The sequence below is a fragment of the Caretta caretta genome, chromosome 18 (assembly GCF_965140235.1).
Source record: "Caretta caretta isolate rCarCar2 chromosome 18, rCarCar1.hap1, whole genome shotgun sequence".
Lineage (NCBI taxonomy): Eukaryota > Metazoa > Chordata > Testudines > Cheloniidae > Caretta > Caretta caretta.
This window is the reverse complement of record NC_134223.1, coordinates 23,660,454-23,688,415: the sequence shown is the minus strand read 5'-3', so window position 1 is coordinate 23,688,415 and position 27,962 is coordinate 23,660,454. Positions and strand designations below refer to the sequence as shown.

The 27,962-nt window shown below is 42.3% G+C and overlaps 1 long non-coding RNA gene across 3 annotated transcripts; it reads right to left on the bottom strand.

Annotated features, from left to right (window-relative positions):
• Window positions 1-67: 67 nt before the first annotated feature.
• On the bottom strand, window positions 68-27,268 carry LOC142069538 (uncharacterized). Of its 3 annotated transcripts, none has more exons than XR_012665418.1 (5): window positions 27,159-27,268; window positions 10,604-10,666; window positions 7,113-7,239; window positions 2,983-3,080; window positions 68-1,652 (listed from the first exon to the last, which is right to left on the bottom strand). It is a non-coding gene; the product is annotated as an uncharacterized LOC142069538 (long non-coding RNA). The 3 variants fall into 3 exon arrangements; XR_012665420.1 differs by lacking the exon at window positions 27,159-27,268 and adding an exon at window positions 16,918-17,235; XR_012665419.1 differs by lacking the exons at window positions 10,604-10,666; window positions 27,159-27,268 and adding an exon at window positions 16,918-17,235.
• Window positions 27,269-27,962: the final 694 nt, after the last annotated feature.

Sequence of the window (27,962 nt, the reverse complement as noted above, 5' to 3'; positions counted from 1 at the left end):
AGTCAATTCTGGTGCTGTAGAAAAGAATGAAAACCAGAGCCAGTGAAAGAAACAAGTGGCCAAGGAGTTCAGCTATGAGCCTCTTTTGGCTAACTTCCATTTTAAAAACTTCTATTTTATTTAACTTGAAATATGAAGGGCATAATGCATACATCTACAAGTAGGTTTATAAAAAGAGCTTGAAATTAACACATGGTACAAACGCAAAGGAAGGTTCAGAACACTACCAGGGCATTTCCTACAAGGGACACGTTCTTATTTGCCAACAGAACTGCTGAACAGCAGCCTGTGCTACTGGATTTTATGAAAGGTGCAAGAAGCAGAAAATGAACACACATGAAAGTGCAAAACTAAAACAGCACCAATTTTAAACAATGTGCTTTGCACTTCAATATGCTCCATGTCAAAAACAACTCTATAGGAAATAAGGTAATCTCAAGTGAACAATATCTGTAGCAAATATATTTAACATATCTCAAAACTTTTACAGCATTTGAATAATCAATAGTAATCTGTAAAGTGTCTTTTTATAAAATATTAAAATTTTAGCCATGGGCTCATGTACTCCCTAGAACATATTCCAGTAGTACCTGCCTTTACTATATTCACAATGAATGGCCTGTTCTCACTCTAGATCCCAGAGAAGCACCTGTTCTTCTGAAATAATGGCACTTTTGAACAACCCCCATTTATCATCATGTATATAGTAGACACAGCTGAAAAGCTCCTTTCCCTTTCAGCACGTCAGAGAAGTGTCTGCTGCAGTTTGCAGTATCACATGCAGTCTCCTCAACTTATATGACAGTCTTCAAGAGAAATGTTAAGCTATTGTTCACATCTTTTCAAGTTTAGTTTCTTCAATACTTTCTGGAAAATATTTTCAAGACATTTTCTCCTCTTCTGAAAAAAATGAGGTAAGTTTGTCCAAGCAGTATTGAGGAAAATATAATGAGCAATTAATTTGCACGTCTAGTCTCACTGCAGCTGTGCTGAAGTCTTAATTCTAACAAGATGAAATAAGGAATTCAGATTTAATCCCACTGGCAGGTAAACAAGTAATATACTGTACAGTTGAATTTCAACTGCAATAGTAGCATCACGGTTTGACTCAATAATTCATGATGGCACATCTAATTGTTTGAAACAATTTGCTCCCTAAAGATCCTGGAAAAATGTGACATGCAGACTTTTGGATTCATCCCTGATTGTATTAACAACAACATGACAAATTACTTCTCCCAGAGTTAAACTTTCATTTAAAACTGAATTTTAATATACAGCAACTATGACGATTCAATGTCCATTAACACACAGGAATAGCAACCTCTGTGCATTCACCTGAGTTCAGTAAAAGGCTCCACCAAAGTAATAAAGCAAACCTTGAACAGGGAAGGAATTGCATTATGTAGATCTGGCCATTGGTAATTAAGACAGGAAGAAGGAGTCATCATTCAACTCACAGCTATGACGAAGAAATATATTTTATTGTTGCTAGAGGAAGTAGGCTCTAGGATTCACTGCTGCTTACAGCCTTCCTTCTTGTCCCTGGATTTTTGGTGTCCTAGCTTTTCAGGCTGACGTTTGGTCGGTGAAATAAAGGCAGGTCTGATAATCAAAGAGGCTATCAACTGGAACAGTGTGTGACTGGGCAGCTGCAAAAAGAAGGAATAGAATGAATAACTCCAGCTGCACTAGAAATGGCAGGAGGACTAAAATGAGCCACTAGGTGTCCCGGGTTACAGGTGTAAATTCCTCATTTAAAAAGTGTTATTTGAAAGAATGGGAGAGATTCTAAGACCAGAAGGGGACCACTATGAACATCGAGTCTGAGCTCCTGTGTAACACAGAACTATCCCAAAATCATTTCTACAGCATATCTTTCAGAAAACCATCCAATCTTGATTTAAAAATTGCTAGTGATGGAGTATCCACCATGACCCTTCATAAATTGTTCCAATGGTTAATTATGCTGTTAAAATTTATACTTTATTTTTCAATCTGAATTTTTTCTAGCTTCAACTTCCATTGGCTCATGTTATATAATACCTTTCTCTGGTAGACCGAAAAGCCCATTATTAAATATTTGTTCCCCTTGTAGGTACCTATAAATTGTAATTAAGTCACACCTTAACCGTTCTTCGTTAAACTAAATAGAATTGAGCTCTTTGCATCTATTGCTATAAGGCATGTTTTCTAATCCTTGAATCGTTCTTGTGGCTCTTCTCTGATCCCTCTCCAAATTTATCAACATCCTTCTTGAATTGTTGATACCAGAACTGGATATAGTATTCCTGCAGTGATCACACGAGTGCCCAATACAGAGGTAAAATAACCTCTCAACTCCTATTCAAGATTCCCCTGTTTATACATCTCAGGATTGCATTAGCTCTTTTGGCCACAGCATTGAATTCATTTTCAGCTGATTATCCACCACGGCCCACACATCATTTTCAGAGTCACTGCTTCCCAGGGTAGAGTCTCCCCCACCCCCACCATTCTGTAAGTATGGCCTACATTCTTTATTCCTAAATATATACTTTTACCCTTAATCATATTAAAACAGATATTGTTTGCTTGCACAGTTTACCAAGTGATCCAGATTGCTATGTATCAGTCACCTATCCTCTTTATCACTCCTCCAATTTTTGTCAAGTCATTGTTTACAGGCACAGTTACTGTTTCCCCATATATAATTTCTTCAGATTTACCAACTGTACACTAGCAATCCAGTGCTGATGAGGAATCCTATCATAAGAGACATGTGAGCATTGGACTTTGTACATAAGTGGACCTACCACAAACTATGGCACATGTGGGATAGTGGGAACATTAGGTTAATGAGGGCTCAGATTTCATTTTATATAGGTAATAGAAAAAATAGAGAGAGACTCCAACACCACTCCTGCATGGACTGGAATGTGAGAGGACAGCAGGCTTTATTAAGCATGAGATTGTGGAGCTAAGCATGGCTAGTATTATTACCTTGGGAGCAGGATGCAAACACTTCAGCAGGTGGTTCTGTCTCTTTTGACTTAAAAGTTGGGTCCAGATCTTCATCAGTATTTCGAGGAAATTGTTGCCTGAGGAAACATTGAATGTTACAGCAGATTTACATACTTTTGTCTTTTTATTTGCATCTGTAGGATTTCATATTTATAAGTTTTCTTCTCCAAATGTCTGAAGACAGTTTCTGAACATACATGTTTACAGAACTAAGACAGCTAGTCATTTCTTATCTGGGCAATCTTGATCTGAAACTTGTACGTTCTATTTCAGTCCTTTCTTACAGCAAGAGTGACTCTTACTCTCACCTCATACCTCCTAGAAGAACATTCAGGGGTATCTTATTACCATGTCCCATGTATGTCTCTATTACTGCATTCAAGTTATTTGGTGGTGGGCTATAATATAGATTAACTTATTTAAGGTAAACTTTGATTATTCAGAATTCAGAAGTATCTCCTGAAATTGGAATGCTGGTATATCAAAATTTGTTCCCTAATACATTCAGATGGAGGTTACAAGAACACATTTCAGCTGCAACGTTAAGTTCTGGACACATTGTATCATGTATTTCTTGTTCTTTTATCTACCTTGAGTGACTGATATATCAACATTGTACATTAGCTTAAATAGGGAAAGTACTGGGAAAATCATTGAATATCTTGGATCTTTATTTCCGCAAACTGCCCTTTGAACTGTTATGAAACTGAGACCCCATTGCATATAGAGAGAGCATTGCACTAGCTGGAAAATAACTCTTCTACACAAGGCTCTAAAACTTTACTCCCTCACAAGTATACAAGGCCCTAAAATAGTCCAGAATATATACATATAAGAGATTACTAGTCTGAATAAAAACACCTACTTTGTTCTGTCTATGATGCCTCCTTGTGTTGGGAAGTCTGACCTTTCCAGGGTCTGACCTCTGACTGGGGAATCCAGGTTCCTCAGCATCTAGCCATACCTCTTTATATTAAGACAATAACAAGAGTTTATGCTGACTTGATCCATGAGACAGAAGACAGACACGCAGCTCTGTGGTGTACATTGACCAAGGGGGAAGGTTTTTAAGATCTATAGTGAGACCAAGCTTGAATAATTTGGTCCTTATAATTTTGTGTAGATTCATGAAATCCCCCCACTGGTATTAGGAACACACCATTGTATTTGAATTGTAACCTGCCAACTCTTTGAAGGTAAACTTTTGACCCTATGTTACTTATACTGTGCTTTATGCATGTTAGCTAATTAATCTTCATGACATCCCAGTGAGAGATGGATTATCATCCCCATTTTATAGATGGTGGAATGGATACTGAGAGGTTCAAGACTTGTCTCACACCACCCAGCAAGTCAGCAGCTGAACTCGAGTAAGAATGCAGCCCATGAAACCATGCTGCCTCCCTGATGAGCCAAAGGCTGAGAGCTAGCAAAGAATTTCATTTCAGCCACATTTGTTACTTCTGATGTATTGGAAAAAAGCCAGTGTTACTGAGTCCCTTGGGATACACCAAAGAGCAGCACAGTACAATACGTAGAGGCACTGGGTGCAAACCGACTTATGAAAGATACCTGTAATATATAATGTTTTGCAAATGCTAGCTAGAAGCCTCTGGCATGTCAAATCCTACTCACAGCTTCAAGAAATCCCTCTCCTTTTGTGATAATGATACTCCTTCCCTTCTGCCACACAGTTGTATGAGTTGGCTTCTGATATTCAAAAGGCAAAGGAACATAAGCACATGCTACCCCAGATCCAAAAGTGCATCACTCCCAGGAGCAAACCATGGTCAGTACTAGCATGTGTCATATGTTCTGACTGTCCATTTTAGATCACATGGCTACCCACAGCACTGCCCTGGACAATCCCCTGGATGATCATAGTAAACAGACACTCCTTGTCCTGTGCCGCATTTGGCTGTCAGCATTATAGTTTCATTTTTTACTCAGAGAGTAGGTGGATGAGGTAATATCTTTTATTGGACCAACTGCATTTTTTATTTATTCATTTAAGGAAGTTGTAATTCAGTAGCTGAAATTCACATGTCTGAGCTCATCCCAAATGAAGCAGGGAATGGGGAAAGATCCCCTACCTTTCCCAAGTAATGATACAACAATGAACAGTTTTTCCTTAAAAGGTAAATACTTCATGGGACTTTTCTTGAAACTAACCTTAATGTAGTTCAGAGGAACTGCTGAACTCTAAAAATGTTAGCAACTTTGTCAGAGACTAAAGGGGTCTGAAAATTGGGGGCTGGTTCTGAATTAAGGCCTCTAAGTTAATTCAAATAAATAGTTTACACAGTTACACTTCAGACAATATTTCTTTCATCCCACAGCTAATGTTAGAATTCATTTCAGCCATTGACTGCATAATGGAAATTGCTGCAGGTTGCTTTACACCGCTGCTCCCTCAATGTGGGTGTTTTGAACCTCTGGTAGGTGTCTGCCCAATAGCACTGTGTGATGAAATCTTTCCTTCTGGGGGTGGTATCGCTCAGACCAGTGAGCTTGTTAGCTAACCACCACAGCTAGAGAGCAAGTGTGTGTAAGAGGCTACAAGCAGGGCCGGCTCCAGGCACCAGCTTTCCAAGCAGGTGCTTGGGGTGGCATTTAGAATGGGGCGGCCGTCCGTGTCCTGCGGCAGCGATTCGGCGGCAGCTCTGCCGCTCTTCCTGCTGCAGCGGCTTTCGGCAGCAGCTCTGCTGCTGTTGCGGCGGTGGCAATTCGGCAGCAACTGCTTGGAGCTGCAAAATTGGTAGAGCTGCCCCTGGCTACAAGCACTCTCAGCCTTATGATCTCATCTGCAATCACCTCTCTGTCTACTACCATGACATCCACATTAAACCTTTAAATGTTAGGGGTGTTAAGCAGCCCTCCTTCCAACCTGAAGATTATTAGGGTAGCATAGTTCAATGGCTGGCACCAATTTAAGGTTTTAATTTGAAACAGAGTTTTTCAGGAATAGGAGAATTTGAGTTATCAAAATAAATTTGTAGCCATTAACCAGGCTGACCAATTCAACTCCTATTCTCTCCTCCAGATCCATATAAGAAGTGTCCAGGCCTCTACTTATTGAGCCAGACAATTAGATGCATGCCACAGCTCAAACTATTCTTTGTTGCTTCAGTACATCTGGAGAACTTTGAACAGAGGTCAGCTGCTTGGATTCCTCACTACCCCTCAGAGAGAAAAGGGTCAAGCATTACCAGCTCCTCATGTGGCTGAAGTTTCTCTTAATTCCTTGTTTTTTTTCTACCCCACTCTCCTGTTGGGTCCCTTCTGCCTGAGTCTTTGGTTCTACCAGCTGACGATATATTCCCATGAGCTCCTTTAGAATAGAACATCACCAATTCTTCCAGTGAATAAAGCACTGAAGCTTGACTCCACTTGGCATGGACAGCATTAGATTATGTGAATTACATCTTTGTGATTACTGTGAACAGCTGTGCTGGTAATTGTGTCAACTGTGCAGTGGAGCTGCAAAACCCAAAACCAGGGCTTGCCAGAATATGGAGATTGCTTTGTAGGAAAATGAAGGGGAAGGGTTATTTTATTTTTGAACCGGTGAGGAGCAGAGAAACTTTCAAGCATTTTGCTTATTTTTAATTTCTATTTTTCCTATACTAACCTCCACAGCTTGTTTTGATGCCCTGATCTGTCAGGCATCTCCTCTTCTCTGGTCAGTAAGCCCTTCGGTGAATTTTGTTTCCGGCACCTACCTTACAAAAATATTTATGGGACAGATAGGATAGAACCCTTGGGACAGATTTCCACGTTATTTTGTTTGCTGTAACTATAAAAGCACAAGTATCAGAGGGGTAGACATGTTAGTCTAGATCTGTAAAAGTGGCAGAGAGTCCTATGGTACCTTATAGACTAACAAACGTATTGGAGCTTAAGCCTTAGAGGGTGAATACCCACTTTGTCGGATGCATGGGACTCACGAAAGCTTATGCTCCAATACGTCTGTTAGTCTATAAGGTGCCACAGGACTCTTTGCTGCTATAAAAGCACAGAGGACTCTATGTACGGTCTTCAGTTTCATTAGCTAGGTCTTCTTGTGACCTGGAGTATTTTGTCCAAGTGGTAGACACTTAACATGTTACCTTCTTGTCCTTGCTTCTCCTTGGCTCAGATAAGTTGCTCCCCTCATCACTGTTCTGTCTCCAGGTTTGTCTCATGGGATCTCCACTGGGCTTTCAGTTCTTGGTTCTGCATATATCTAGCAGTCTCCTGGAGTGTCATGAGACAGTGTGAAAGAATGTTAGTTCTCACTGAGCACATAAACATGGTTTTAAAGGTCCAAAAGCATCCTGGACAGAGATTCAGACATGCAAACACGGGTCTACACTACGAGTTTAGGTCTAATTTAGCAGCGTTAGGTCGATTTAACCCTGCACCCGTCCACACGACCAAGCCTATTTTGTCGACTTAAAGGGCTCTTAAAATAGATTTCTGTGCTCCTTCCCAGAGAGGGGTTTAGCACTAAAATTGACCTCACTGCGTCGAATTTGGGGTGGTGTGGACGCAATTCAACAGTATTGGCCTCCAGGAGCTATCCCAGAGTGCTCCATTGTGACTGCTCAACTCAGATGCACTGGCCAGGTAGACAGGAAAAGCCCCAGGAACTGACAACAGTATGGCGTCTGCACAGAAAAAAGGCGTGAAACGATTGTTTTCCATTGCTTTCACGGAGGGAGGGGCAACTGTACCCAAAACCACCCGTGACAATGTTTTTGCCCCATCATACATTGGGAGCTCAACCCAGAATTCCAATGGGCAGCAGGAACTGTGGGATAGCTACCCATAGTGCAACGCTCCGAAAGTTGATCCTAGCCACAGTACTGTGGCCACACTCTGCCGACTTAATGCGCTTAGTGGGGACATACACAATCGATTGTATAAAATCGCTTCCTAAAAATCAACTTCTATAAATTCAACCTAATTTCATAGTGTAGTTGTCTTTAACTACTGCCTACAACAGAAAGACAGCCCTGCATCTATCACAGGTCAAGGTGCATTACACAGGATTTCACGGACAGCTATAAAACAAACAAATCTTCTCACCCCAAGAGGAACATGACTTTTGGCATAAAGTCACCAAATTTGGCCTTTGGTGACCCAAGGTGCGAAGGGAGTTATAGGGTCGAGGACTTCTCACGGAGAAACACCCTGCCACTAGTTTGGTCCCATTTAAACCAGGAGGCTGTTAGCTTGGGCGTCTTGGGAACTGTAACTACTGGTTTATCACATGAGGAGGTCTCAGGCAGGTAGGATCCAAACCATTTAGGACTTTTTAGATCAAAGCCAATAGCATGAAATCAGAAGTCACCTGGCAGCTAGTGCACCTTGCAGAGCTAACCTGTGATATGCTCTTAGCAGGAAACATTGCTTAGTAAGTGGGGAGCTGATTCTTCACTAGCTGCTACTTCCAACTAGTTTAAGTGTACCCAACTAGCCTTGAGATGACAATGCGTAAGTAACCATGGTGAGCTCTGGCTCTGAAAGGAAAGGACATAACCTGCTTCCCAAGGGCAGATAATCTCATCCACAAACATAAATTCAACTACCATCTCTATGGAGATGACTCACAGATCTACCTCTCTAGCCCAGACTTGTGTCCTTCTCTCCAAACTAAAATCTCAGCCTCTCTGACATCTCCCTGTGGATATGTAGCCATCAACTCAAACTAAACATGCTAAAACAGAGCTCTTAATTTTCCTCCCCACTTTCTCAATCACTTTTGAATAACACCACCATTCCACCAGACCCTCAGGCCTGTAACCTCAGTGACATCTTTGACTCAGACCTCTTGCTAGATCCTCACACCCAGGCTATGTGTAAGTCTTGCAGATTCTCTCTGTATGATCTCTCTACAATACAGCCTTTTCTATCCATCCACACAGCTAAAACTCTTGTCTAGGCTTTCATCATCTTGTGTCTCAACTACTGCAACATACTTCAATCCTTTTCTCTAGCCTTGACAAATGCAGTCTTGCCCCACTGATATCCATTTGAAATATTGCTGCAATGATCATTTTCCTAGCCTGTCACTTTGACCATGTCACCCCTATCTCTGCATCCCTTTACTGGTTCCCTCTTCTCTGTTGCATGAAACGTAAGCTATTTGTCTTCACTTTCAAGACCTTTCACAACCTATCCCCTTCCTAGCTATCTCCTCTCTGAGTCAGCTCCTATCTCCAATTGGCTGCTATCACTCACTTGTTAAAATTTTCAAACAAGTACCTTTGTTATCTCCCATACTGATCTGTACACTTGGGAGAAGCTCTTGGTAAACGCCTGTAAAACTAACTCATCAACCTTCTTCAAAATCCTCCCTTGACACTCTACTTTGCTGTGAGGCCTACAAAAACTTGGCAATGGTTAGGCTACTGGTGTGCTGAGACCACTGCCTATCATGCTGACCAATATTGTCTCTCTGTTCCTTGTAGTCCCCAGTCAGTCTGTATCTGTCCGTCTCTTGTGTTAGATTGTAAGCTCTCTGGAGCAGGGACCATTTTCTTATTCTGTGTTTGTACAACGTATAGCACTATGCAGGGGTGGCCAACCTGAGCCTGAGAAGGAGCCAGAATTTACCAGTGTACATTGCCAAAGAGCCACAGTAATACGTCAGCAGCCCCCGATCAGTTCCCACGCCCAAGCTCCCAGCACCTCCCACCCACCGGCAGCCCTGGCCATCAGTGCCTCCCCCTCCTTCCCCGCACCTGCCGATTAGCTATTTCATGGCATGCAGGTGGCTCTGGGGGGGACAGGGGAGGAACGAGGGCACGGCAGGCTGAGGGGAGGGAATGGGAATGGCTGGAGTGGGGGCAGGGCCTGTGGCAGAGCCAGGGGTTGAGCAGTGAGCACCCCCCAGCACATTGGGAAGTTGGCGCCTGTAGCTCCAGCCCCGGAGTCGGTGCCTAGACAAGGAGCCGCATATTAACTTCTGGAGAGCCGCATGTGGCTCCGGAGCCGCAGGTTGGCCACGTCGGCACTATGGGATCCTGGTCTAGAACTAGGGCTCCTAGGTTCTACAATAATACAAATAATAAATAATAAGAAGATACCAGAAGGAACACTTGGCAACAGCTGCTGCCAGGACATCCAGGAACAAGTTGCATCTCAAGCCAGCACCAGATTTGGGCAACCATTACAAGATTTCACATCTTATTCAAACCCCATTTTACACTCATATTGTGCTGTATGTTTTCCCCTATTACTGCAGTTACCATGGGGTCTGGACCTGTGTGTGTGAACTGAGGCTTTCACTTTCCTAATCTGTCTGACTCATCCAGGAAGTGACAGCATGTTACAGGGGCAACATATACGTCTTCAAGGGTTTGGTGCTTATTTGTTCAGATGCCAACAACTGGGCCATGAAGTGGCATTGACTTTGGAAGCTAAAGAAAGCAGTGCGTTTCCCCTTTTTTTGAAGTATTTTTAAGGAAGAGCCACCTCCTTCTTCCACAGTCCTGGAATTTTGCCCTGATATCCCCCACATTATACACACACACACTCGGGCCAGGAAGACATTTTCTAACTGCCAAGAAAAACAAATGAGAGAAATGTGAACAGCTTGCATTTAGCCTGTTACCTCATCCTGAGCCACCTGGGCTGCTCGATAGTTGTCATTGCATTCCTGGTTCCTCCTTGCTCTCTGAAGAATAGATTAAAAAGTCTGTTGAGAATCAATAGTAAGAGATACTAATGGAAGGCAGGCAGCAGCAACAGCTCCAAGGGGCAAAGGGAGAAATCTATGCTATTTCTATGCAAAGTGACTTTTTTTGGTTTTATTAAAAACAGATCTTAATATTCTGAGATACTGAAGTTGTTTTAACCAGTAGCCTGTCACGGTGGCCTGTATATGGACTCAAGGGTATATGTACTTTAGATAATGGAGATAGGATTGTGTGTAGCACACAATTCCATAGAAAAATATAATCAAATTAGAACTTCCAATTTGAGAAACACCACTGCTAAGGTCTAATGTGCTCCCTTTCTGCTCAAGGTTCACCTACTGCATGAGTCCACTACTCCTCCTGCAGTCTCCAAGACAGTTCTTCATTTTGTAGGAACTACTCCTGATTCCCAAGTTCTAGTTCTGCCATCTGCCATTTCAGGGGGTTAGTGCTGCAAGACTGCTGGGGATTCTCATCTGAACAGAACTGCAAAATCACAAGTATCAAACATGACTGAAAGAGACCTGAGGTGGGTCCATCAGAAAAGCAGAGTTGGTCAAAAAGGAAGCTATTGCTAATGGGAATCCCAAGACTTCCCAATCTCAGCATGCTGGATCAAAGAATAATCAACAATGACAAAACTGGGAAAAGGTCCCAAAGAGAAATAACACAAGTCAACCAGCTTAGCAAAAATTCTCCCTTCCAAAACAAACACTGCATTTGGCTTTAGCATCCTTTGACTCTCTCAAAAGCTTTTATAAACACAGCGAAACAGGACTGGCCCTCCATCACTCAAGAAGAGCAGAGAGAGAAGCGGTGATGATTTTCTTGTTCCTCTAATTAAAGAAAAGGAAGTTTTTGACTTGATTTTCTTCCCTCAGTATCCACTAAATTCAGTTCCTCAAGACACTCTGCTTCATTATAGGGTTCCCAAAGCCCAATACACTCCCCCTGCTACTGAACATGTGATGACTAAAATGAAAATCCTGTCACCGAGATCTATTATGCTGTGGAATCGTCTATCACAGTAAGTGGCAAAAGCACCATCACTTGGTACATTTTAAACAAGACTAGACAAAGAATATACATAGGGAATAATCCTAACATGGCCAAAGGGGAATGGTCTACAAGAGTGTATTAAATGGCATTTTCCGTTTCTAATTCCTGTGATTTGTTGGTGCTGCTGTAATACAAATATATGAATAATAATAAACAGTGAAACTATTATTCCCATTGGGATACACTATTTGGTGGTCAAACTCTTTTACCATTGTGTCTTTGCATGGGTAGCATTAGTTATACTTGTAGGCTGCATTTTCTAATAAGAAATCCCAGATAAGGTTAAACTCCAATGCGTCTAATTACTAGTACCTGATCTGAGGCCAGGGTTTCCTTTCCTGAAAGGGAGATGTGAGTGACCCACCCTACTCTGGCTCTACTGTGAACATGGCCATCCCTCGGGGGGGGGAGGGGGGGTGCAGGGCCCAGGGCGGAAGTGACGAATTCGTCTCTTCTGGGACCAACCACTCCAGCCAATCGCACCAGCCTGCGGGGGCCCCCAAAGTGCAGAGCCCAGAGCCAGGGGGCCCAGGACAGAAGTGATGGATTAGTCTCTTCTGGGACTGATTGCGCTGGCCAATTGTGCTGGCCCGCAGGGTCCCCCAAACGCGGGGCCCGGAGTGGTCGCCCTGATTCGCCCTACCCAAGGGACGACTCTGACTGTGAGACCTACCTTCTGGCCCTGGAGCTGTGTTCAGGACAGTTCTCATTGTCTGAGCTGGCTTTCCCCAGGACGTTTAGAGAAATGTCTCCTATATACCTTTTCTCCCTGTGTTCCCTGATTCCTTGTCCTACTGCAGTTGAACCCAATCTCCCCGTCTCAGCTGCAAGGAGAGTTTCTGGAGCCCCTCCACAGAGCTGTTTCACAGGCCCTAGTCCTCTTCAGAAAGGCTTTCCTGAACGGTGCTTGGTGTCTAGTGTAATGGCAGCTTTCCCTAAGCATGTTTCAGGTGACATTTCCAGCACAGTCTGAATTAATGTTACTGAGAAGCTCTTTTGAATATTTCCAGCTATGGTCTTGTTCTGGTTTGCATCATCCTCCCCTGCCATCAGCTGCATTTGGGCTGTTAGTATTAGTGTTAGGGCTGAAGCAATAATCGTCCTCTTCCTCATTGTCGATTGCTCTTTGGTTGTACCAATGACATGAAAGTTTGGCATGCCCTTGTATATACATGCAAATATAAAGTGAAGGTAGTAAGGGTTACACAGAAGATATAAACAAATTTTCACAACAGCCTTGTTCGTCACATTCAAGCAAAGAAAGACAACATGTTGGGATTGGCATGATTTTCTACATGGTCTCCTCCTCCTAACTTGAAGAAGCTACTTGATTAAGGCCAAGAGAGCAGATCCAGATCAACCCACTCTTGTGTTTCTATGCCACTAGTCCAGTCTATATAGGATTCTACAATTTGCTGTGAGTAAATCATTTTTCTGAGAGCAAGAAGAGGAGGAAATATTTTATTTTGTATTTTTAAGAGGGAAAAAAGCAAAAAACAAGCAAGCAAATTAGTCAGATTAAAGTTAAAGGCATTAGCAGAACAGCTCAAATGCAGAGAATGGCAGCATCTACAGTGAAAATATCAAAAGAACCAAGAAAATTTCTGCAATTTCAGCATGCTAGAATAAAAGAGAAAATAATTCAAAAAATAATTCTCCTTGAATATACTGTGGTCTTTACTTTATTCCTTTCATAGCAACAAAACTATGGATATTGGATTTGCTTTGGTGCAATCAAATTATTTTGCACAATATTTTCTATGTATGAAGCCATTTCCATAAAGGCGTGTACTTATTATATAGTAATAACAGTTTTAAGCATATGAATAGTCACCAAAAAGAATTACTCACGTGGAAGAAACAGACTGATTTATAAGCAAACCACAAAATCTATTAATAACGTCTACTGTCCTCATCCCACACACATCCTCCACCCACCTAAACAAGATGCAGAGTGAATCTTTGAATACACTAATGTATTCCACACATAACTGGGAGTCAGGGGCTCTGCCACTGACTCACTGTGTAGCCTTGGGTAGGTCATTTCACCTTTCTGTTGTAGTTTCCTCAGCTGTAAAACAGGGAGGATAATAATAATACCCCCTCCCTCATTTCCCAGAGTGGTGTGAGGATTAGTTAATGTCTGTACAGTGCTCTGAACATGTAGCATACTATATACATAAGTATTATTATTATGTTAAACAGTTCATGTGATTGCCTTCAAGGTATGCATGTATAGTACTCGGGGATTTGGCCTGTCTATATAGAAAAGTTGCACCAGTTTTTAAACCAATTTAGGTAAATCAGTGTCCCTGTGCGGACACTCTAATTTCAGTTTAAGCATAGATTATGTCAATTTATCTTAAACTTTTAAACCTGTTCCCTAACAACTAAAGCTACACGGAAAAAAGCCATGCGCAAGCTGAAATTAGAGTGTCCATCCAGACAGTTGTAGCAGTTTAACTATATCAGTTTAAATTCACACCTTAGGCTGCACCAATGTATCTTTCTCACATAGAAAATGTTATGATATTTAACCTAAAGTTAACATTAGACTGGTTTGTAAGCATACAGAGGGATTATTTCTACTGATTATGCAATTTCTAAATGACTTTTTAAAAGTACACATTTACATAGAAATGAGAAATATTGTGAAGAATGCATATTATTTGTATGATGTTCACAGGGTTGCTTGCTAAATGACAATAAGCCATAGGTAGTTTTGTATGTCTGCAGGAACCAAAGTTAATGGCTTTACTTAGCCCAATCATTGGTTCTTATTTGACAATACAGATGTCAAGGCCTTAGAGGTGGTCTCTTCCAAATCACATACACAACACTCCCTAGCTTGGGACAGAGGTCAAAAGTACAGCTGATTCTAAACCAAGACAAATATTGTAAACTGAAAATCCATCAATAGACAAATAAACCATTACAATTATATTTATTTAACTGTGTTTTTTCAACACAGTGACAAGAACTCTCATATAATGTACTAAATATTGAATGATTAATGTAAAAGTAATTGCACCAAATTTTCAATTTGATGTCTAACTTTGGAATATTTGATGTCTAACTTTGCCAATAATGATCTCTCAAGATAAAAGGTAAAAATTTCAAAAGCAGCTGAGTCCCAGTTTTGAAAGTGACAGACACTTGGATGCCTGAATTCACTCTTAATCTATGGCAAGACTGCATGATGTATAGAATGAACAACGGAAGCATAGTGAAATACAAACATGGTATACCATAAATTATACCAAAAAATTTTCCGTAAAATTTTCAAAAGTGCCTAAGTGACTAAGGAGCTAAGAACTTTTGAAAATTTTACTCTTAGATTCTTAAGTAGTTTAAGCACTTTTAACACAAAGTTTTTAGTATTTACAAGATCGTTTTTCCAAACCCAAAGCCACCCAAAGTGGAGTTGAAAAAACAAGTTCACTCTGTACACAAATCTCTAAAGCACAACTTCACTTTCTTGAATCAGAGTGTGAAACAAAGACAGTGACCCTAAAAAAGAGGGGAATATACAAGAGGGGGGGAAAAAAGTCCTTCAGCACACGGGGACAGAAGCACTTCAGTTCAACACCAGATGTCCTGAATTCTACTGTCTCAAAAGTTAAAATCCCACCAAAAAGCCAAATACAATTGCCTTCTGAGTCACATTATGAAAATATGAAGAGTGGAGGAAAAGAAGATTCCTATATTGAATCATATAAGAACCATCCCATGTAGCGATATACAAGACCAGAAGATGAAAAAACGTACACAAACACTGTGGCCACAATTAACACATGCAACTCCTGTCACCCAACCCCCTCCTGAAAAAAATCACTCCTTTCTTGCAAAAAAATAAATACATCTCACTAAAAACAAATTAACTGTTGTTACATCTGGTCTTTTTAAACATAACAAGCTGATTGAGCATGTTCAGGGAGGTTCCATGGACATGGCAAACCTCTGACTGAAAGTGTGCATTCACCAAGGTATGAAAGCACATTATTTTCAGTGAACTGTAGGTCTACAGTTCACATTGTGCTCCCTAACAGCAGGTCCAATCTCTAATATCCAATTTGCAAAACAGAGCATCCATTCAATGACACAAGGAAGGGGAAATGTATTTATACCACAGAAATAAAGATTCCAGAAAACGCCTGATAACAGTTTATTTCAGGCAGTGTGCATAATTTAAAAATACACAACCACATATCGCCAAGCCTGGCTCTCCTGAATGTGTGTGATGCACTCAAAGAGCAGCTCATGCACTCTCTGAAATATAAGTACCAGGGTGCACGCACACACTCTGTGGGCATTCACAACAGGTGAAAGTGTCCTGAGACTTGAATTTAATTCAGAATATTTTAGTAATTGGAAGACCTTTAAGAAGGATGCAGAAATCTGTTTTAACAATTCACAGAGTCCTCATTTCTTTAGGGGGAAAAACACCCTATCCAAAATGGCAATATCCCTTTAAGAACTTATTCTGTTAAGAGGAGCCTTTGGCACAAGTCTCCGCCAGTGATGACATGAAGAGGCTTATCATGGCTTACCATGTGGCAGAAGCCAGGTTGTACTGAATATTATTCCATTGGTCTGCCCAAGTTTTCAACTGATGCAATTTCTTAAACATTTCATTTGCTCCTGTGCAAATAACATCTTAAGCAGGTTCACTGAAATCCAAAGACTTCATCCATGTTGTAGTTAAGGAATCTGTCTATATTGGCTGCAGATGGCTGTACATATTTTGTGCCATTACAGGTGGTGAAAATTCCTGCATGCCAAAATGCCAAAAATGTACAGAATCTGTGGAAACTAGAGTTTTTTAAAAAATGGTAAAGGATTAAAAAGTTTATATTTATCCATATCAAATTCCTAAATGTGATACCTAAACATGAATGGGATCTCTTATTTTGCATTATTTGACCTGTAGAAGAATACCACACGCATCACAATACTGACACCTTTCTTCTCTTGTGATATCATGCAGGAAGAACACTGAACAACAATAAAGTTGTACTGACATTTAAATCTCAACAGTGAAAGAGAAAAAATACAATCAGATGAGCTGGATGAAGAGTATGCCTGAATCTTTCATAAAGTGGGGTATTTCAAAGGTTAGAAGACTGCCATGCCAGCATTTGCTTCTGAGAACAAACAACAAAACAATTACCTGTATTTTGGAAGGTCAAGAGCACAAGGGCATCTTCCCTGATGGAGACTAGGACCTGCACCTCTTCTCCTAAGACAGGAATTTTAGTCTTCACCATTGTCAGGAGAACAGACCCCTGAGCTAGACACTTGAGATTGCTTTTTGCTCTCACTCTTTCAGTTTCTTGGCTTAAACTAATAGTTTAAGAGAGATTCCTAACCTCTCTTCCAGGCTAATCTTTGCCATTAAATTATTCACTTTATGTTTTAAACTTATTCCTTGCAACAGAATATCATTTGCTGCCCAGCATTTTTCCTCCGAGATGCGGTCTACCACTAACCATAGGGATATTCAAGTGAGGGTTGTTTTTTTTGGCAGTGGTTTCACGGTGCTGAAACTGAAAGTCACTTTCCGAGGGAGGCTCAGGGAACACTCATTACTTTCCATTGACAAGTGGATAAGAAAGCAAAAGTTTGACATAATGAGACAACTCCCAAATCTAGATTTAGATAAGAACACCAACAACTAGTATGATGATGATGATGATTTTGTATTACCGTAGCACAGGGGCGGGCAAATTTTTTGGCCTGAGGGCCACATCGGGTTTCTGAAATTTTATGGAGGATCTGTTAGGGGAGGCTGTGCCTCCCAACACAGCCAGGTGTGGCCCGGCCCCTGCCCCCTATCTGACCCCCCCCCTTCTCGCCCCCTGATGCCCCCCCAGACTCCGGCCCCATCCAACCCCCCGTTCCCAGTCCCCTGACAACCACCCGGGACCCCTGCCCCATCGAACCACCCTGTTCCCCGACCTCTGACCACCCGAACCCCTATCCACACCCCTGCCTTCAACCACCACCCCGAATTCCCCTGCCCTCTATCCAACCCCCCCCTTCTCCCTGACCCCTTACCAGGCTGTCTGGAGCACCAGTGGCTGGCGGCACTACAGCCGTGCCGCCCAGAGCACCAGGACAGGCTGCCGTGCCACCCAGCTGGAGCCAGCCACGCCACCGTGCAGCACAGAGCACTGGGTCAGGCCGCAGCTCTGCAGCTGCACTGCCCGGCAACAGCTCGCAGCCCTGCTGCCCAGAGCATTGCACCGGGGGCACAGTGAGCTGAGGCTGCGGGGGACGGGGAACAGTGGGGGAGGGGCTTGGGGCTAGCCTCCCCAGCCAGGAGCTCAGGGGCCAGGCAGGACAGTCCTGTGGGCTGGATGTGGCCTGTGGGCCGTAGTTTGCCCACCTCTTCTGTAGCACCTGCATGCCCTAGTCATGGACCAGGACACCACTGTGCTAGATAATAATAATAATAATGGGTGGACACAACTGGGGGCTTAGTGATTGGTTTGGCTCTTGCCCCCTGTCTCCACATACACACTTAGGTATTGCATTAATAAATAAAGGAAACACTGTGTTTGGAACAGAAATGCATTTATCTCACTTTATTAAATGTGGACAAAATTCTACCACCCCCAAATAAAAATGTTTTACTTATGCCCCTGTGACATGTAAGACTAAAACCTAATATTCCCTGAAGAAAACCACATGTCCCTCCTAACTAACTTTTAGACCACCCTACACATCTTGTGTCCTGGCTGCCTTCGAGACAACGCTCTCCCCGTGCGTCATCCCAGCTGGGTTTTTATAGAACGACGATGCACAGAGCTCACCATGGAGCCTGTTTATAAAAATCTAAAAGTAAAGAAAGGCCAGATTTGTTCCCATTATTACAGAACCATAAGAAAAAGGCTGGCCAGCCACAACCCAATATCTGGCAGAGCTGCTCAGACTAGGCCCCACCAGGCAATACACCCTTCTAGGTACAGTACTGTTCTTACCCATTCTCCCCACACCTCATCTCTGCGGGCCTTCCCCATTAACATTTTCCAGCCTCATCTTAATAGTCTCCATCTGGTGTTGTCTGTGTTAAAAGCTTTAGTAAAAAAATACAAACTTATTAAAGGGACAAGGATAGGAGGCCAAACACTGACTTCTTGGGGAGTGACCCTGTACTGTAAGTCTCCCCTTCAAAATTCCAGGAGTGGATGTGTCCCTATCCCCCACTCCAAATTCACTCCTTGCTAATTCTTGCATCCCTGATACAGCAGGTAAGGTTCATTTTGCTGTGTGCCCCATGATAAACAAACTGATGCACAAATACCTTCTCTCTTCACCCTGGTTCGATCCCTACTCTTGTTTATCATCTCCCTTTCAGGGAGGCAGGGTTTCCACTCCAATCACTATCAGCCCTGCAGTAAATCAGACACCATAGGGATGATTTATTAGTATTTGTTGTAATACTAAGAATTATTTGATAAATAAGAATCCACTTCTGGAATGGTGAAGGGAAGCTTCTGTACGGATGGCTGCCAGGAAAGGCCAATTCATCTATGCAATAACCTTGAAAGTGTCCTTTTAAATGTCATGTTGCCTGAGAAGACCTGGGCCAGCCTGCTTCTTTAAGTGCACAGATTTGTCCTAAAATTTGAGTCACTGAGGCTGTATAGACTCCATTTAATTAACAACAGAAACAAAAAACATCATCCATGGAGTGAAGGATTAAAGGGATTATGCACTTGGATAGCAAAATGCAAAATTAAAATCAGCCTCTATGTGCCATTCATCTGCTTCCCAGGGTAAGTAGGACAGATACATTCCAGTGACCATTAGGAGGCCTCTTTAATTAGTCAGTGGCTCTTGTCCAAGGTCTGGGATGTTACAGTCTGCCTCACATTTGTCCTCTAAACTCAACTCTGGAAGGGTTAACAAACTGTTTTATTCTGCAGCAACTAGCTGGACTGGAGGAAATGCACACTGGAGCAGCTTTACCCTTCCACTGCTCTTCAGTGTCTATGGAAAAGCAGGCAGGAAACACATACAAAACCTGGAAACAGGTCAGCAGGGGAGAGAAGGGATAAGGACTGCCATGGCAGAACCGCTTCTGCTCTGTTCCCTACTGTGGATTCCAGCTCTTACTCTTTTGTTCCTGCAGACAGTGAGCCAGCGCACCGTCTTCAAGGACAGCAAAATCTCAACAAACTGCAGATCAAAAAGGTTAAAACAAAAAATTAATTTGGAACATAGTCCAATTTACTGAGTAAAGCATGCATCCCCACCCAGCTTGCTGTCAAAAGGGGAGGCAATCTCTCCCTCTACTTCACTAAGCCACTTGTAATTTGGAAATTCTTCATTTTTACTAATCCTCATTTAATGGCAGAGAGAATGCGAGGGAACAGCACTGCCAGCCCTCCCTGTTACGGAGCAGAGGCTGCAAGAAGCTACAATTAACTTTTTTCTTTATTAGAACCAAACAATCACTTTCTTACAGACTCTTGGCAAGCACACATCTCGACAAACACCCAAAGCATGGTGAGTGTTGGCTGGGGCAGGGGGTGCTCTACATGGCGAAAAGAGCACTCTGCAGGGGTTGTGGTGTAGTCGACTTGGGAAAAAATTCTAAAATTCTTTCACACTTTTCCACAGGCAGGGGTCATTGTTGCAGATATCTCACTGTTGAGGATAAGCACGGAAGCAAGGGTACATCTACTATATGCTTGTGGCTTCTGCCCTGGTCCCTATGCTGCTTGCCTGTGTGCCACTTTGGTCCTTGCACAAATGATTACCGAATGGCACAGGAAAGTTTCCTACCATGGGGAAGGAACAAGCAGCTCTGCAAAGGAACCTTTGGCAGAGGATTGCCAAGTACCTCCAGGAAACTTTCCTAGAGATCTCTCTGGAGGATTCCCATGAGATCTTGGTGTGTACCCTGTTCAACCGAACTGATTAGCTGCAAAGGGAAATATCCAGCACCCAGAAACACAGCCAGCCTTGTACATTCCTATACCCTGAACCCCTCTGTGCTACACAAAACACAGCCATTTACCAGGTGTCTCCTCTCCTGCTCACAAGAGAGCAACTGCTGAGACTGGCTAGACCCCTCCGGAGTGGAGAACAGTGCCTGTCTGCCTGCCTGCCCCACTGGGCCACCCTGTCGGGAGCTCCACATCATCTAACTCCACCTCTTCATCAATGACTTCATCCTCCGGGTTAGGTCCTCTTTCTGCCGCCTCCAGGCCCGCCGAAGTATCCATGGGACTCTTGGTGATGGAGGTGGGGTCATCACCGAGGATAGTGTCCAGCTCCTTATAGAACTGGCAGGTCTTAGGTGCAGCACTGGAGTGATGGTTTGCTTCCCTCGCCTTATGGTACGCCTGCCTCAGCTCCTTTATCTTCGCTCTGCACTGCAGCATGTCCTGATCATAGCCCCTTTAGTGATCTGCCCATAGGTATCAAAATTCCTACGGCTCAGGCGCAGCTGGGACTGCACAGCCTCCTCTCCCCCTATACTGAGCAGATTCAGCAGCTCCGCAGTGGTCCAGATGGGAGAGTGTTTGGTGCGATAAGATGTCATGGTCGCCTGGGAAGATGTGATGAGACCTCTCCATGCCGAGCCAACAGGAAACGGAATTTCAAAAATTTCTGGGGCTTCTAAGGGGGAGGGTTGGATGGTTGTTTATGTGGCTGTAGGGCAGTGGAGTTCAAATTACTGACCAAAGCGGTCAGGAAGGGCATTGTGGGACACTTCCTGGACGCCAATTAAAGCAATAAAATCAAGCATGGTGTCTACACTGGCACTTTGTCGACAAAAATTTTGTGCAAAAACCCTTGTCTCTCATATCAAGGTGGTTTTATTTTGTCACCAAAACAGGGTATTTTTCCTGGCAAAAGTCACATTGCAGTATGTACGTATCCACTGTTTTGTCGACAAAAGCTACCTTTTGTTGACAAAACTCTGTAGTATAGACAAGGACTTAGTGAAATGAAGAGCTATCAGAAGTTCATCCAGTAACACCCTCTCTAAGAATGCAATCTGTCAGACACAGATAACACCAGCTCTATCAGAAACTGGGCATGTTTGAAAACCAAGGTAATAGCACTCCCCGGCTATAGGAAGCTACATGACCACATTCCACAGTCTGAGAAGCTGCAGCTCTCAGCTGCCAAGACTTTACTCTTAACTATGTGTTGAAATTATGTGTTTGGTTATCTGTACTTAGGGTTATCTGCATTGTTTATGTAACACCAAGTGAAAGACTAGAGAAGTAGTTAATGAAATCTGAGGATTTCACTAGACTTTGACAGTTTTTAAGGCATATACAAAGTTTCTATGATCACCTGGCACAGCAGGGGGAGGCAACTATCAAGCTGTGTATCTTCCCTTTAGCACACTGGCATAAAGCTCAACACTTACTAATGAGCAGGCCTCAGCAATTAAGTCAGGTGTCTCTGTTCATGGAAAACCTGTGCTGTAGAAGGCTACATTATACATTGTATTGACTTTTTGTTTGTACTTAAAGATCATGTCACTTCATGTCAGGGGTGGCCAACCTGAGCCTGAGAAGGAGCCAGAATTTACCAAAGTACATTGCCAAAGAGCCACAGTAATACGATCAGCTCCCCCCTTCCCCGCTCCCAGCACCTCCTGCCTACTGTCAGCCCCACCGATCAGCACCTTCCACTCCCTCCCCGCACATCCGATCAGCTGTTTCGTGGCGTGTAGGAGACTGGGGGGGGGGGGGGGAGGAGCGAGGTCACGGCAGGCTCAGGGGAGGGGACCGGAAGAGGTGGAGTGGGGACAGGGCCTGTGGCAGAGCCAGGGGTTGAGCAGTGAGCACCCTCGGCATATTGGAAAGTTGGCGTCTGTAGCTCCAGCCCCAGAATCAGTGCCTATACCAGGAGCTGCATATTAACTTCTGAAGAGCCGCATGTGGCTCCAGAGCCACAGGTTGGCCACCCCTTCTCCATGTAATTAAAGTGCTGTGGCTGATGTTAGGGCCTTCTGACTAGGGCTATGTGGTACTGCTTTCTGATCCGGTTTATAAGCAATTCTGGCAAATTGCCTCTAGGAGAATGGAAAACACCTGTTCAAATGTAGTACTTCAAAATGCATTTTAACTATATTTACTCAAATGTATACACTAAAAAGTAGAAGCAACTGGAATTTTGTATGGTCGTTTCTACTTGCAGGATCACACAAAAGCAGCTATTTTTATAGACACAGGAGAGCCTTTGTGTTGAGTTATAGAGAAAGTATATCTATATACTCTATACAGTGAGATGGATAGTTAAAAAATAGCATGTAATTTTTATTTATACTGACAGGGTGAGGGACGATCACAGTTTGGGAGAAGGGTACCTGGACTTTAAGGAGAGGTACTTAATTAAGGAGAATTTGAACCCTGCAAAACAACAGCTTCAAAGCCACTCGTTTAGCTCCTTAATTTGTTATGCATGTCGTCAGAATGCATGCTTCCCCCACAATTGAAACAAGTACATTCAAGGAATATTTTTGCATACTGCTCTGTGGGTTTAGAGTGGCATCTTCTCATCAAAACAGGAATGAGCACAGAACAGACAGGCAAAGAACAACTGGAAGCTATTTGGAGAGAGACTCTTTCAAACAGCTACACAACTCAAAGAGAAAGAAAAGACAAACAAGCCAGGATATTCCAAACAGTCAGCCACGGTATAGATGCCTCTGACATGAAATGCAAGCATACAGAGCAGCAAGGAACTCCTTTTCATCAAAATGACTATTCCTGATCTCCCACATACTTTCATGGAAACAGCTGTACTTCAAACAAGATGTCCCATGTGCAACTTGCAACAGTAAGCTCTTGCTTCACCACAAGACCTAAGTTGGAGAAACCCCAAGTCTGGTGCTCAAACCTGGTATCCCAGATACATTAAAATTTGACAGCCAAGCTCAGGAGCTCTGTGCACTGCCCCCTTGCTGGAAACAGAACACGCCACTTCCCTTGCTCCAGGGAGAGTATATCCAATTACTGACAGATTTCCAGGCCCTGTTTGTGTGCATTATTCTAAAGTTTGAAGAATGGGCTAGAATTCAATTTCTATTGACAAATATGGCAAAATAATATTTATAAAGTTGGGCAATCTTTAATTGACCAATCGAGATACAACCTAATATTTTAATATGTGCCTTGTGCTAAACAAACACTCCTGCTGCATATTCCTCACATGAACTCAGACTCCTCAGACTTATCAAAATTCTTTCTATAACAGACAACTGGGACATCACAACGGCATTATCACTTTAAGGGGAATGAGCAGGAGATGCTCTAGAGTTTAAGGAAACAAGAATCCTGTTTGCAGGCAAACAACCCTCAAAATAAGAGGATAGGGAAATGCAAAAAGTAGATGCATTCAAAGCAGAATATTTGCAAGGTGGCACAGGTGGCCTTTCAAGAATAAATGGTGCAATTTTAGGAGATTTGTTTTAAGTGAAGTAGAAAACAATCAGTCCTTATCTCTCCTGTGGAACAGCTGGGGAAGTGGCCAATCAGCCAGAAAACAGCAATAAAACATCATCTAAGCAAACCTTATGATTGCTAATGCAATTTACTGGCTTTAAGTCCCCATTACAAACTAAGTTTAGAACTGGAAGTAACAAAAGGGCTGCTGGACCAGATGAAGGAGAAGAAGAAAGGGCCATCCGAACGTAAACTCCACTAGGACTTCAAGACTGATGATATACAGGAGAGAAGAGACTACTAGAGAGCTGACAATGAAAAGAATTATACATAGTTACTTGACTATATAGCATATGTATGTCATCCAGGGCCACATGAGTTTATGAAGTCTTCCAAAAGTAAATCAATTAATTTCTGTTGTGCCCCAGATTATGTGCTGGTACTAGCCCCAACCACAGAAGATAGCTACAAAACTGTAATATAAGGTTACTCACCACAAAGGAAATGATCAAGGAGATGTGTAGAAATGCTACAACTTAACTTATAAACAAAGCCCATACATTAATTAACTTTACTTAAGCTATCACCTTTCAATGTTTTTTCCCCTGGAGAAAGGTCACCCATAGGAAATGGATATGGGGTTGGAGGGGGACAAAAACAGTGAAAATTACTGCATACGGGAGACCATAATGTAAGTGAGCACCTTTAATACCTTGGACGTCATGCTTCCCCCACAAGATCTGGGTGAAGCTCCCAGAGAAGATGATTTTCTTTTACACCACTACATAGTAGCTCTCCCTACTTAGCTGATGGCTGTGTTTGTCTGGAAAGAGCTGCATCTCACCATATACACATGACCAGAATCAATTATTTCAATTCCCTAATCAGCTTGCAAGAGGAACATGTCGGCACAATCTATACACCAGGCCATTTGCCTTCAAGAACTACAGCTCACCAGACAAAAACATTCTGCAGTGTTATGATTACAAAATTTATATTAGGATTTGAAAAATATAACTTTTTCATATCCCAAATGGCCATAAAGGCTAAAGTGAAAACATATGGTGCCTTTCACTGTTCCTCCTCTACTTCTCCGACTATCAGATGAGATGCTTCATGGTAGAAACCAATAGAGTTTCTAGGAAAGACAAATTATTTTATTTAACATGGATAATCAAAATCACCACCATCACAAAAATCTCTTATCAAAGTTCCTTGCCAAGCACATCCCCAAGGCAGTGAGATGCTAGCTCTGGTCATTGGGAAGTTATTGCCATTTTAAAGATATTTCAACAGACTGATTCATTCAGATAAGATTCAGATCAAAATAATTTTATTACTGATCCCATTGCTTTTTACCCTTCATTTTCTCTCCCTTTTGTTTCTTTAGCTCACACTGTTTATTGTGCTTTTTAACCTGCTACTACAGCAGAAAATCCACACTATGTCATCACTTGCTGAGGCAAGGAGCCCATCACTGTAAATCTGGTTATAGCAATCATTTGCTTTGAAGTGGGCAATTTTAAAAGAAGTTTGATTGGTACCTTTTAACATTTATTTGTGAAGAATAATTACTGGACATGGGTGTAGTACTGGCGACACTGATTGTGCCTTTGGACATAACCTCAAGACCATTAGAGCATTTATACATGTCATACTAGCCTTAAAATAATTAAAGAAGATTTTGGCAATGATTGCTTCTCATGGAGAATTATATCTGGATTTACCAGCTACCTTTGCATCTTTACAAAATGGCTTTAACTTGGGAAACAATTAACAACCAAGATTTCATGCATTTTCAAGTAATCTGCATGCCTTCTGGGTCAGAGCACCAAAGCCACGTCCTATAGCTCTGACAGATCTTATGAGGCAATATTTGAGGAACAGCACCACACTCTGGTACCAGGTCTTCTGGCATGACCTCCATTAGAATCCTCAGAGAGCTTCTCCTGGGGGGCTGGCCAGACAGGCATCCTAATGGGGACAACCATCTGACCAGCCCAGATCAGAGGAATCCCTAATTTTCCTGGGAAATCTAGGATCCAGAAAAGCCAGTGCATCATATCTCTTTGGAACATCTCTCTTTCAGAGACATTCCTTTTTGCACTGTGCAGCCTCTTCGAGCCACCAGAACTATAGAAGCTGAGCCTCTAAGTTTGCTAGTTAACTACTGCTGAAGAGCCAACGCAAAGAGTAGAATGCATTTTTAGAAGGATTCACAGCTATCTCAGTGGCTGATTTTTGTTTTTCAGTGACATATAATAGGGTAATTTTAATATCAGATATTTAGAATCTAGAGGACCTTTTTCAGATCAGATGTAGGTCAAATTTAGGGATAATCTACTAGGCAGTGTCTCCCACATATAGAAAGAGAACTATGCAGAAACGGTTCTAGCCTTCCCTGAAACTGTATAGGAAAACTTCTGACCCTCTTGGGCTCAAACAGTGCAGGACATGATCTACTGAGGGCTTCACTAAAGTGAGTAATAAAACAGACCAATGGTAAAATTACCAAGGCTGTTTTCCCTTTTGTATAGTGTTACCCTTAGAGCAGCTGGGAATGGGCATTTATTAACTAGAACACATCCTGGAACTTATTTTTAGTCCATTTAATAAATTACATGAAGCAGGATTTAAGTATATGTTCAATTTTTAAAAGCAAACAAAAAAGTCCATGCTGGCATCACTCCAAATCTGTGCCATCCGCTCTGCAGTTCCAAAGTATAAAAATGAGAAGGAAAGCAGCATAATGTTGATGCCTGGGACACATAAAGGGAGCAGTGCAGACACATATATACTCAAACATACATATGTGCACACAGTACAGATTTTTGGCGACCAGTTAGATATATCCACTGCCTGGAACTCTTGCTTCATTATTGGTAAATACAGTTCTACTAATCACACAAATCTGAATCAATTTGTAAAGAATAAACATTAAGTTTGGAGACCTTTGTAAAATAACCCTCCCCCCTGCAACATCAAGCCTTACCTTCCTGAACCCGAGGGAGTCGAGAGCGATCTATCTGAACCTCAGTCATCTTGAGGGCTGCAACTTTGTGTCTCTACAGCTAACAGCTCTCAGGCACCTCCTCTGGCATTAATACAGTGACAGTCTACAAAGACAAAAGAAGCACGTTACTGGTCTGCTCTTTTTCTTTAAAAGATAACTTCAGGCAGTGTCAGAGATGCCAATGGCAATATATTACACAAGAGCAGGCTGGTATTGTAAATTTAGAAAAAGTGTTGCCCCAGCATGTTTGCACTGAAAGCTGAAAATGTTAGTCTATCCAAGGTTCTTATATGGCTCACATTGCCAAAGCATCTGAGATCTTCACAATTTTTATTCTATTTTCACTGCAGCCGTGTGAGGCAGGAAAATATTGTATAGGTAGCCCCCTGATCTACTGCAGCAATAAATTGAGGGAACATCAGAAATCAACATTACTTTTGATCATGGGGATCACTGGGAAAATAAAATAGCAAGGCACAGATTATCCGACAAGTTCTTGGAATGTTTTGGAGACAACTTTTTATTACAGAAACTGGAGGAAGTGACTAGAGGAGAGGCTATTCTAGATTTATTCTGATAAAAGAATAGAGGAACTGGTTAGAGAGGAACTGGTTGAGAATTTGAAGCTGAAAGGCAGCTTGGGTGAAAGACTACAACAATGGAATTCTTGAAGTTCTTGATCTTGGTTGGCACTCTGACACTACCGTGAAAGGGGCCAACATAGGAACTTTGGACAGAGTGTTGACAACAAATGCATGGCAAAGATCCACCATTTTTAAAGTT